A 13,404-nucleotide genomic window follows, 5' to 3' on the forward strand; every position below is an offset into this window, starting at 1 on the left:
TCAACCCAATTGGATATAGTTCTGCCTTTACCTAAGTCCCCCAAATGTTGCACACTGAAAAAAAAAGTGCCCAGAAATTTTTCAAAACAGTTGTTTTTTGGCAAAGTGTTGCTGTCCTCATCAGCACCTGGGTTATGAAATTCAGAATGATGAACTGTTAGAGCAAGCTATATAATGAGCAGGTGAAGAAATGGTATATGGTTCCCTGAAGACATTTTTATTTTATCAGTATTTTCTGGGAAATGCTCACACTGAATTTATTCTAAATAGAAAAAGGGGTTTACGTACAGCACTAGTTTGTGTATCTGTTTTCGTTTTAGTTTGATGAATAAAGGCAAAAATAAATATTTCTTAGAAGACACTACCTAGTACTCACAGCCTTGTAGAGCCCTGTGGAAGGGAATAAAGCCCTGTGTCATCTTGTCTTTCTCCTTTGCCAGTTTTTTTCTTTTCTGCATTCAGCTTTTGTTGGTGCAGCTGTAAACTAGAGCCTTAGAGCCTGTCTTTGCATCCACTGGCTGGTGCACATGCGGCTGTATGTGTTGGATGGTGATGTACTGCCCTGAAGTAGAAAATACCAGTGAATCCATGATATATGCTCAGGTTGGAGAGACTTCCTCACAGAACCCGTGGGGTGAGTTTTTGTGAGGAAGACTTGAGGAGGAGAATGAGACTCTGCTCTCTTCCAGGTGTCTTGCTGACCCGCCGAGTGGCTGCGTGTCCCCTGGCATCTGCCGCAGATCGATGGTGGGACATTTCTTCTGTGTCCTACAGACATGCTGTTAGAGAGACCCAGTCGCTCCGTGCAATCAGTGAAACAAACAGCTATGAAATTATCAGACACCACGCATTAATAAAACATCTCCTCATCTTTCACACAGCTCTGCTTTCTCAGTCTTTGGTACTTTTTCTCAATACCTATTTAACGTCAGCTTCATCTGTTTCAATTCATTCCAATACTTCAAAAGCAGCAGCTGAAACACCAATTTCTCCAATTAGTGCAATCTTGCTCCTGCACAATAATCTTTTCTCCAAGCTGCTGCCTGCTCTAAGAAGCGCACTTTCAAGAGAACTGGTCCTCCAGTTTAGTTCAGGCTACCTGATTCAATGTACCTTTCAGGAGCAAACACTGATGGAAAATTACTATGCGATTTCCTTTTCAGATGGAGGTGATACGGTAGGGACAGACTGTAGAATACCAGATTTTACCTTTTCTGTACTGAAATTCAAGATCTGATATACTATTAGGTTATAAAAAGCTGTCTATTCATCACAGGATTTTGTTCTGTCATTTGTACTGCAGTATCGTAATGCTTTTCTTGTGAATTCAGTCGTTATGGTAATTTTCTTAGCTGATCACACCAAATCTTTGTATCTTCTCAGAAATGAGAACACTGCTGGAGGAAAGAGCTTATGTATCCTGTAGGTAAGGACAGAAGAAGTTGACAGCATCTAATCTTTGTGATGGAAGGGTCTTCTCTACATTTGGTCTTGTGCCCACAAGACCGCTCTGTCACTGATACCTACACTAACTTGTGTGGGTTGATTTATTTGAGAAGTCTCTCCAACGACAGTAGCCCAGACTGCAAGTCTGTGTCTTCTGTTTGTGAGACTCCTTACACAAGCAGTCGCTTCCACAAGGCCTACGAGTAAGAAAGGACTTTGAGTTTATCTACACCAGGCAGTGCAGAGCGGCGCAAAGCTAGCCTTGAAGAAACCCACTTCAGATCAAAAGAATTTGTGTTAGCTAAAAACCTGGGATCATTTTGTGGACCTGAACATATGGCTCTGGTACTTCTAAAAGCAAAGGACACGCCTGTGTGCCACTGCAGTATCATTCGACTGGATAGCCTTTGCATGGTGACACATCTCATGGGTTTGCTCAAGTCCCTTCTCTTTTTGAGGTTTGCTGATTTGAATTTGGAGATCATCACATACGCCAATAAATAAATACCAGTGTCTAGTGTCAGTCTACTACCAGTAGACCATACTGGTGGTTCCACTAGTATGGAGGAGACCGTGATGTTATGGCACCAGGAGAGGGCACCAGAAGCCCTGACTCTCTTCTAGTGTGCCCCACGACTGCAAGTGCAGGGGAGGAAGTTTCCTACAATGAAATTGTTTCTCTTCTGGACGTATTCCTTTGTTCCCAGGTTCAGAGATACCTCACAGTCTAACTTGGAAAGACTGAATTTTTTACTGATAGGAGCTTGCAGAACCATGTGTGAATTGAATTTTTCGACAGGCAGTACTGGCTGGACAAATATTCATATACAGAATGACATTCAGAGCTGGCATTATCTGGTACATTGATTAGCAGCTTTAGCAAAGAGCTGAAGTTATAATTGGGAGAAAGAGTGAACTGCAGACAATCTCACTTTTACTACAAAGGTGTGAGGTTCATTAGTGAAACAGTGTTGGAGAATTTGTCTTTCCTCTTCCATCCTGTGGAGACTGTGTGAATTGGCTTGTGATGGTTTTGTTCTGTGCTTAAATATTGCTGTCTGATTTAGACTTTGAATAGTCTTAGGCAGATTGTGCAGCTGAATAAATAGAGAGGGAGCAGCAAGCGAACCGAGTGTGCTTGGGGGAGAGGCAGAAAGGAGGTTTCTTCCATTGACGGCCTGCAGAGAAGGTGGGATAGAAAGCCCGCAGAGGGACTAGTCATCTCTTTTGACCTTTTTGCAATCAGACACATTTCCCTGGCATGTTCACACGAGTGCATGCATCTAACAGCTGCCTCTTGCAAGTTCATTCTTGAAGGAAATAATTGAGTCTCTCAGAGAAAACTCACAGGCTGCAAGCATCAGATTGACTACACAAAAGACTGGAGGTCCAAAAAACCAGTCTGTTTTGCCAAGCAAGGAATTAGAAGCAGTGGCTTGGATAATGCATGTTATCCCAGATGAAATAGCACACTTGGAATGATTATCTCCAGCCTTAGAGCATCGAGAGTTGCTGAATCATCTTCTTTCTCCAAATCACTACTGTTATCCTAGCACGTTTTTATATGTTCAGTTCTTTGCTCCTGCAATTTCAGGTTGGATACAGCTTTGAAATTAACTGGAGAAACACAAGGAATCTCTTCATGAAATCTGCATCATGTACAATTGTCTCTGGGTATAATCAGGTGTCTCCTTAGGCAAAACCTTTGGCATTCAGCACAGTGATGCTGTACATGCCTACAGGTGGTTGCAGAAATTCACACCAGCAGGCTTTCTTATGAACACGGACATCCTAAAAATGTCTCTATGTTAGGGCTTTGACTATCTGTTCTTATGTAATATGTATGTTTATTTAATATGTATGTAAGATAATATCCTACCCACATCTTTATTCAGCTTTGAAACTACACAGAGTGATCCCCTATTTTCCTGCCCTCATTGCACATCCAGGATTCAGAACCTCAGCAGCCCTTTCTACAGGCTGTTTCCATAACAACAGAAGATAAAAAAAAAAATGAGAAGTAGTCTGTAGCTGTGTGCAAGCCTGGTTGGTGTGGCCTCTGGAGGTCCATCCGGCCTCCTGAACCCCACAGCTTCCCCCAGGTTTGGGGGACACACAGAGACTTCCCTTTTTCCCCAGGCTGAAATGTCCTCTGAAGAAAAAAAACAGCCCCTGTAGCCCCCATGAAGGAAACTTAAATTCTGTCATCATCTGAACTGAAATGAGAAACTCAGTTCTGCGATGTAGATCCACACCGTCACGCAAGACACTAATGCCTTTCAGCACTATCAGTCCATTTAATTTTTATCCATTATCTTTTTGCTGTGCATCCTCTTTCACCCCGTCTTCTGAGAGCACTAATAGACTTAATCACGTTCAGCAGACTCACCAGGACCTCCACTCCCACACCTTCTCCCTAAGGACCCAGGAGCTGTGTTCAAGCTCAGCCCCCGGCACCCGGGCGGTGTTTGGGACACGGCACTGGTGTGGTCGTGCTCCGCTCCACCTCCCGTGGACCCACCTCACTGACTGCTGAGCCCTGGACCTGTGCTATGGGCATCCCGAGGATGGACCTCAGAGTCACCCTCTGGGTAGCCCTCTCCAGTCTTGTCCTTGACCCCATCTCCTGCTGGTCCTGACTGGACCTCTGGATGCCCCAGGCTTGACCCCCCCATCTCATCCTGGGGCTGTTCTGGGGCCTGTCCCTACCCCCATCCCTGCTTGGGTGCAGTGGGACAGCAAGATGTTGACCTATCCAGTGTCCCCACTGGCACTTACTCATCATCCACCCCTGCCCTGGCTCTTGTTTTACCCTTTTTCTCTCCACACTCCTCATCATTTTTAACCTCTTCATTCTTTTTCCATTTCAAAAGCGCCCTTCCCTTCCCGTCCCCCCAAGTTCCCAGCCAGTAGAGAAAATAGCCCAAAACAGCCATTACATTGTTACAGTATGGAAGGACAAAACAACTTCATGTTATTAAAAGAGCTGCAAAATGAGCATTAGTTTAGGAAGCATATGGCCCAATTGCCAAAATTCCCCATTACATTGCCATTGTTTGTGCCATTCTTTGCCTGATTTCTATCTTTTTGAATGTTATCTAAGGGGTGCGCACACAGCCTATTATAACACTGAGCTCGTAGTCATTACTGCAATAGAAATAATGATAAATTATTCTGTAAGCAAAACAAATGCTGTGCAAATTGGATAGCAAAAGTTGTTTCTCAAGCAGCTTTAATTTAAGGCAGTATTATATATCCATCCTGATTCAGATGTGACTTGTTCGCTTAATGAGAATGAGTCTCATTCTGATCACATTTACTCCTGTTTCATAGAGGTATCACTCTGTTGCTTGTTGGCGTTATTCCTGATTTATACCAGCAGTCTAAACATGCTCATCTCTTACTCTGTCATCTTTTTTTATTAATTCTAGCTTGTCTTTGCCCTTTTTGGGATCCATAACTCCAGCAGGCACAAGTGAGAGCAGTTACTCAGTACAGGTGAAAAGGCGCCTGCCAATTAAAGCCCCATTATTCACTGTCATTCCTACACGAGATAGAGACAACACGGTTAGAGCAATCCATCTTATCCACTCTTTGGGTCACACTCCAAGCCACTAAACTCATCAGCGTAAACACCCATAAGCCTTCCTTACCCTCTTCATCACAGCTTAAGCCATATTTTACTTCCTCTTGCCTTTTGGCGGTCTGCATGTTGAACCTGCAACATGAATTTCTCCATTGCCTTGCACAACTTACCACATTGACTTTCCAGCTGAGAAATGTTTTTGTCAACCTACAGAGCTAGTGGAAATCTATGGCCTCTTGCTTTTCCATCTAATAACCTGATCTTTGGTGGACCAAAGTAGCATTTTCTGGGAAACACGTAAGCAAAGTTTCCCTTGTCATGAAGGGTAACTTCTGCTTAGGATAAAGGTTAACTGTATATCTTGAAGGATAAATACTTGCCATAAACCGATAACGTAGGGAAAATGTTTTGTCATCTATACCATTGTCTATTATCAGTATTATGCTAATGCCATTTGTAATGAGCTGATACACATCACGACATATTTTAAAGAGATAGCATTTCATATTTAAGACTATTCCATTTTTTAGCTACATTAGTCAATTAATATGTTAGTAACCATAATAGATGCCCACAGGGGCTATCTGGTATACTCAACTTTATCAAAGGGGTATTTAAAATCAACCTTGGCTGAGTGGTCTGTGACCACATCTGGATCAGCTATGGTTTAAAAGAGGCTCTGTCAGCACAGGGCTCGTCACAGTATTCAAAACTCTGGAGATCTACAGCCATAAATATGCTAGAGCTTGCTGAGTAATTTAAGTTCAAATAGCATCTTTTGATGAGAAAACATGAGTCAAAACACAGTAGTACAAATATTTCTCGCTGTTTTTTTTTTTCCTAGTGAAGCACAAAGCTGAATGAATCAGTGACAGCATTCACACCTTCAGCCATTGCTTTGAAGATTTCAGTGATTTTTTTTGTTTGAAGACATGATCTTTTTTTTTAGTTTTTATATCTTTCAGCTGCTCATGACAAGCACAACTTGGTAGCTGATTTTACATTTCAATGTCGAACATTAAAAGCTCTTAACTGTTTATGGTAAGTCAATACTGTCTTCCCTTTAAATATCTGATCTGATCTAAAATGTGACTAGCTTTCTAACTGTTTAGCAATTTTTAACCAGCACTACTAATACTTAAATTAATAGTCAAATAATAATAAACAGCAAATCATTCTCTTGTGCATCTCCTGGGCTGTATGGAATACACACAACCAATGTGTCACCTTTGGACACATGAAGACACCCGCCGCAGGCCATTCTAAATTGTCAGATGAGGGTGGCACAGCAGCGTGTCCCATCTATCCACTTAGTGGATGAATTTACATCTCTAGCCTAGGCACTATCAGAAACTGACACATAAAGCCCCAAATCTTGCCGACTCATTGGTCTTTCAGTTCCTTTTTTGAGAGCATGGGCTCAGAGATCTGCCAGAGTGCATTGGTAACAGGATAAATTAAATTCCACAGCGTCCTTTCACCCATCTGGAAACAGCAATTCTGGCTGTTTCCCACTGACCTCACAAGATTAATTGGCAGTTGATAGCCTTTATATTCTAATTTTCCACCTAAGGGCCCCATTATATTTTGACTGCTGTGCCTGAAGAAATGCATCTTCATGTAGAATTAAAACTTTTATGAGTGCAAAAACTCAGCTCAGAGGAAGCCATACCTATTTCGAAGTCTTCTTTTGTCTTTCCATTTCTGCTTACTCCTACTTTGAATAGACAGATTATCTTATAATGATTTCCTTTTTTATTGTTTTTTGTTAGGTCTTTCTGGCTTTGCTTTTGCTGCAGTTACATTATTTAACATCCCTCTTTATTTTCAGTCAGTCCAATCTCTTGGCAATAAGGGTGGAGAACAAAATAATCCATTTTCAACAAATACATAAGATTGTATCAACTGACTATTGCAAGAAGAGAAAATACAGTCTCTTCTACACTTTAGGGGATAAATTAACCGCTGAATCCAGAAGATAACTATATAGGTTGGAATGAGACGCTGTCACATAGCAAGAAGTAAAATTTGAAACAGTTTGTTTGCTTTATTCATAGTTTGAAAGAAAATGGTAACCTCTTCTCTCTTCCTGCTCCCTATATCAAGAAAGTATGGAAGTCTTTTAATGTATTTCAGCGCATCATGGACGGCACTGGGGAAGGATGCTCATCCTAGCAAAGGTAAGAGAAATATAAACAGTTTGGGTGTTCACAACTTGGACAGAGGATTGGGTATAGCTTTCTAGAAACAATTCCTTTTTCAAAAGTTCCTTTTGTACATTGGTGATTACTGTCATCACGGCAAAATGATGTCTGACTTGCATTCCTGTCCAGAGTTTGAATGTTGGCATGGGGATTTCTTTCTTCAGTGGTTGTATAAGGGATGTGTGAGACTCTTCGAGTGTGGAATATATGCTGGGCTGTGTTCACGGACCTTGTGAGAGGTGGGTTTTGTCAGCAGTCAGTGAATACTTTGCAGCGAAATTTATAGCCAAATGTAGATGTATTGGCTTCTGCTATTTTTTAAATTGCTATGCATTTCTGATATGTCATTTAACTCCCAAATGAGGCAAGACACTTTAAAAATATACTTTCCGTTGTGCTTTTCACTGCTTTAGTATGTTCTACAGAGTCACTGCCAGAGAAGCACATGTGAGCCCAGCAAAAAAGCAGATGGCAGAAGGACTGAGAAAGCAGTTTCAACGAAGTTAAAATTTGGGAGCTGTTAGAGATGATAGATATATTTAGAAAAGTATATAGGATAAATTTTCAGCTGATGAAAAGTGTCACAACTATATTAACTTCAAGGAGCTGGAAGTCAGCTCAGCTTGAACTTCATGGTAATTCTATATCATTATATCAGTATGTAACATAGCACACCTGCATGAATCTAAATACAGGTGAATTTGACAGCAGTTTTTCTCTGGCATTGTTTCCCCGCCGTGTTGGATTTAGTATCTAGTCAACCTAGTATGCACGTTTAAGATGACATATACCTGCTTTTGCTGTTGATTTCTGAGGGAGCATATTACCTCTTTGAGAAACTTTTTCAAGCCCTCAAGCAAGATGTAGCTGTTGTAACTGAGGATTTTTTCTGCTCCATCCCAGAGCTGGGCCATGAAGTCAGGAACAGGAGGAGGAGAGTAAGATAAACCTGCATCGTCTGCTACAGCTGCAGCTACTTCATGGCTAGACAGGCCTCAAAACCAGTTTCTTTTTGTTGACATGACTTGGATTAATGGGTTTCTTTTGAGGTCATCTTTGCAGCAGCAGATCTTGGGTTTGTTCCAGGGTTCTGTTAGCCTAGACCTTGCGCTTAGTTGTGCTTCTGTTGCTGCTGGGCATCAGCAAGGGCTGCAGTACAACCTCTGTGGTCAACTAACATGAATTTCTTATATTATACATTCCCAAATCAGTATTTTTTCTTGAGCTAAAAAGTACTTTTAGGAAAAATATGTTGTCTTGTCGTTATAATGGCTCATGATGAAAAATTTACCACTAGGAAAATTTTGCTAAAGGGTTAATTAAACTTGCTGTCATTAGATCTTGTTATACTTTGTCAGCTGGATAGAGGAGCCTTCCGTTACAAAATACCTATTCCCTCTGGTACCACAGACTGGGATCTAATCACCTTTTAACATGCTACTTGATGAATTTTCGTTGCTCACTAGAAGATGTACTTTCCAATGCTGCAGTTGTTTCCCAACTCCTTTCTGAATCCTAACAAGTAGTTTGCTATCCATCCTGAGCTGCAGATGGCAGAACTAGACACTTTAATTTCAAAATACATACCAGCACAAAATAAAAAAGCAATAGAGAATTTTTATACCTACTTAATATCCTCTGCTTATACAGCTATGGATTTTGTAGCCCTACAAACAGATAAGGTTTAACCTATGGTTCTTAAGTCCCCCTCAGACTTATGTCCCACTCAGAGTATAGATTCTCCATAGGGATCCTAATTCTATGACTTGCATTCCTTGCTCCTTGCTCCCTCCCATTGCATTTACTGGTTGTTCTGAAAAAGCGTATGGCTTGCTTACAGCCAGCTAGCCAAAGGGTTAAGGTCACCCTGCACCACGGACCTCCATTTACTGTTAGTTTTGATTTGAAATTTTTGGAAATATTTATTCTTTTAACTTAGACACTGAAAATAAAAAAGCTAAGTATTGCCTGCACGGTCTATTAAAACTATTAGGGTATATTATCATACCTTGCAAGTATAATTCATTTGATAATTTTGGTAATCCCCAGACTTTAAAGGGTGTCCTTAGTTTCATTCTTGTAAGAATGTAATTTTTGATACACACTAATTATCTTGACCTGGTGACAGTATTTCCATTATTTACTGAGCGATGCTTATTTTTAAGAAAATTTCCTGTGTTTCCATAACATCAATTTGTATATATGTATATAAATATATAAATATAAATATACATAAAAGGTTAAAGGGTAAAAGAGAAGTAAGCTTGTTTTTACCTAATGTTTTCCCAGTTATTGTATCTGATATTCACAGTACTAATTTTTTCTCCTTGAATGTCTTGTCTGAAGGACATTGGAGAAGATAAATCACTTATGTACTCTGTTACAGGAGAATTGCCAATATTTTTAAAAGAAGTCTTCTGTTGTTGATCAAGCTATTGCTTCCCTGTTTGCATTAATAATTTTGTATAACTTCTGATAGATTGACTGTGCAGAAAAAAAGTGTTTTAATATACAGTTATTTGTATGCTGTTTTTTTTCCTAAGCCTTCTATTCTTCGTGTAACATTGTCTGTCTGCTAGAATTTAAAAGCAGTCTGAAATGTAATTGGAAAATGTGTATCATACCATGTAGTATTTAGAAGCAAATTGTCTGGACTGAAATTGCTGATGCAGGTGACCTATTGAACACCCTGCAACCCACCAGTCAGATTAAATTGGTAAAGGAACGCAGGGAGCACCAAATGGTTCAGCAACAACCCATTTAGTGCTTTGTTTTTGACTTGGACTTTATCGTAGGTTATTTTAATAAAATTGGTTCACTATATGGACGTACAAAATGGAAGAATACAAATGAAAGCATTAGCCAAGACCACTGTTTGTCCCTGTTTTAGGAGATCAGTGTAATTTCTTCTTTTCTCATGAAAACCAAATGAACCCCTCGGTAATCATCTTGTTCACATGTCTGCAGAACTTGGGAGGGGGGTCCCTGGTAATTCTGAATTAGCTGTTTACGTTCATAACTGTGACTGCTTGGTTTCAAGGGTAGCTACAGTAATTCTGTAAATGTTATTTGCTATTATAATCCAAACGGGTTTGACTCTCAGTGTAAAAATGTGCACAAACCATTTCTTTAAAATACTTGGGTTTATTTTTTGTGTAGGGGAGTATAGATAACCGGGTTGTGTTATATCAATGCAGCGTTTTGGCAATAGGCATTTTGTGCAAATTATGCCAGTTGACCTTGACAGCAAGCAAAAAGAAAGCATTTTATTCAGTAGTTGGTGAGTGATAGGTCTCATCTACATCATTAAAAAAGCTCTGACTGTGTTCATGTGTTATCCAGGCAAAGGCTTCATTCTACATATCTCACCTCTGCACTAGGCAAGAATAAGAACAACCATGGGGACCTTGTTGCTGATGTTTTGTCCGGCAACTGGCAGTTATTGTTCAGGAAATAAAGAAAATCTTTATTCCTAGGCCTCTTTAATCTCTTCCACAAATGAATGAGATCAATGCCATTGTCCTGACCTGAGTCACGATTCCACTTCTCTAAATATTGTGTCTTGCTCTTTCTGGGCTTCGTGCCAGTTCTGCGCAGCGACCAAAGATACATTTTCAGATAGCACTTTTTGTGCACGTGGTACTTGCTTTTCTTTATAAATGACCTTGTCCCATTGTGTGGTGGATGACTGGGCATGCGTTGGTCTGCCATTCAGGCACAGCCTTGCTGCTTGACTTACGGTTTCGTAGCTTCGTCCCAAAACTGCCACATGCCAACTAGATAACAGGGCAGGCCCCCAATGGAGAAGGTGTCTACGGTGGCGTGGCCAGCTAGACTAGATCTCTACTTATAGTACATGTATGTACTTGAAACCTGTGCTACGGAGTTCTGAAGTGCTGTGTCCGGGAATGTCACTATCGCGCAGTACAAAAAAAGCCACAAACCAAAGCCAAAAATCAACCCCAAATTAAAACCCGGAATGATAAAAGTCTCACTTAACAGGCAATGATGTCAAAGATGACGAACTACAAAGTTGTTCTTAAATATTACATGTTATATTCATTCATAAAGAAGCTTTCTGAACAGGTTCTAGGATCTTTAGTGAATGCTTGAAGGAAAAAGCATGAATAGACTTGTGGCACCACTGGCGCTCAACCCTTCTTTCCACAAATGCCATAACAACAGTGAGGCTCAGTTTTGCTCCAGGTTGGGTCCAGTTGAACCTTCAAGTACTTTCTGCTTGATGAAATACGTTCTACAGAGCTTGGTCTGTCTGTCCTGGAACAGAGTGCAAACTTGTGTGGAGCTTTCTTGTACAGCTGGGAATTAATCCTGAATCCTCATCTCCAGGCTGAGCTCTCTCATCTCTTGCTGTGCCTATTTTTCAAAGAAAAGTGACCACAGCCTCTTTTTTTTTGATGGGAACATATGGTCGTCTTCGAAAGCAAGATTTTATAAGCTGGCCACAGGAGATGCATGGGTCAGCCTGTGTGGTGAGTTGATACTCTAAGAATTGATTGTTTTTCACGCTGATCTTTGGATCTGAACTTAACTATGGAGGAGCCCACTTGCCTAACTTGGGTCTTTAAGATTCATTGTGAAATTTGTACTTGTAAGTTTTGTGGAGGGGTTGTTTGGTTTTGGGTTTGTGTTTTTTTTTTTTTTTTGTTGTTGTTGTTGTTTTTTTTTTATTTGTTTGTTTTTGTTTGTTTTGTTTTGGTTTGGTTTGGTTTTCCTAAATCCAGACCTTATTGCTTTCTTTCAAACGAAATGTAGGAAACTAACAGGAAAATGAGAACTCAATATTTCACTGAATTTGATCCTAAATCTATTAGTGTTTGCAAAGCAGATAGGCAGCTCACTGTATTTTGGTGTCATATTTGTTCCTATGGATTAGATCAATTGTCTAGCTGCAGTAGCAAACTCCCCTAGTAATGCACTTAGTCAGTTGTGAAATCATGTACTCAGTAGTGGGAAAAAAAGAAAAACCTCCATAGCCCCTTCAAGCAATCAATTTATGCCCTGAAGCATGAGATTTGATTACCATTGTTATTATCTTAGCTTGCATAGTTACAAATGTTATTAGCAGTCATAAAATTATCCAGCCTTTAAAAAATTATATTAAGAAAAAAAAATCCTAACATTTCATTCCAGGTTCTTCAAGGCCTAAATTCCTGGGATTGATTCAAACTGCGAAAAGTGGTAGTTTCTTTAATTAATTTTAAATTTGCTGTCCTTTGATCATGTGAATTTTTCCTGTATTCTCATTATGAAATAATAGATGAGCATGTTCTAGCACATCTGTAGCTTCTCTGCTCTGGTCAAGACCATCTAACATTCAACATTTCAAAGCTAAGCACTGATGATTTATACTCAGATACATGTTTAATAAACCATTAGTAGGATATGCATCACTCGCTATCTCATCTATGTTTTTCCCTTTAGAGTTAAAATCCTTCCGTATGAGCTCAAAGTTTATAGTACAGCTTTGTGCCTTTCAATAGACATATCAGCTGGTATAATTTAAAAATTCTAAAAATTCCAAAATTAATGAAAATACTGTGAGATGTTGCAGCAGGACATAATTTCCAAAACAAATTTTGATATGGAATAAATGCTAGTTGGCATGATGTCAACTATCTTAGCTATTTAATTAGTCCAGGGCCAAAATGGATTCCCAGAAGCATATTTAAAAAAAATATATATATATAATATATATATTTATAAAAATGTGGCTCTTGATATTCAAGTACATTCACATTTTTGCATATCTACCTATTTAAAAAATTACATCATCTTTATTAACGAGCTGTGGTAGTGGGATATGTGCTGGCAATTACAAGCAAAATGAATTTTCTCTAAAGAAAATCTGGCCGATCTCTTTTTTTGTCTTGAGTGTTTCTTGTATCTTAAATAGCATTTAGAGTAAGACTGGAAATCTTCTCAGCCTCCTATCAGGCTGGAACCGATTTTAAAACAGTAGGTGTTTCTTGAGGGAGTACGTTTGGTGAAGCAGGTAATGAGCTAAAGTTGCAATAGGCACAAACACACCCTCTATTCCTTCTGATTTCTTTCGATAATTCCTGAGGTTAACATTCTGAGGGTTTTTTTTTTTTCACACTAGATTTGAGACATTATCATACATTTAAGGTGTATTTTAAATATGTG

The 13,404-nt window shown here is 39.7% G+C and overlaps 1 protein-coding gene across 1 annotated transcript in view; it reads left to right on the forward strand.

Moving 5' to 3' along the window:
* Positions 1-11,592: 11,592 nt before the first annotated feature.
* The window catches only part of CHL1 (cell adhesion molecule L1 like), a 146,759-nt gene continuing 144,947 nt past the window's right edge, over positions 11,593-13,404 (forward strand). The window contains exon 1 of the mRNA XM_032985632.2: positions 11,593-11,729. The gene's annotated coding sequence lies outside the window, so the exon portion shown is untranslated. The remainder of the gene's footprint in view (positions 11,730-13,404) is intronic.

Source organism: Tyto alba, unplaced genomic scaffold (assembly GCF_018691265.1).
Source record: "Tyto alba isolate M040663 unplaced genomic scaffold, T.alba_DEE_v4.0 Super-Scaffold_3, whole genome shotgun sequence".
NCBI classification, from domain to species: Eukaryota; Metazoa; Chordata; class Aves; order Strigiformes; family Tytonidae; genus Tyto; species Tyto alba.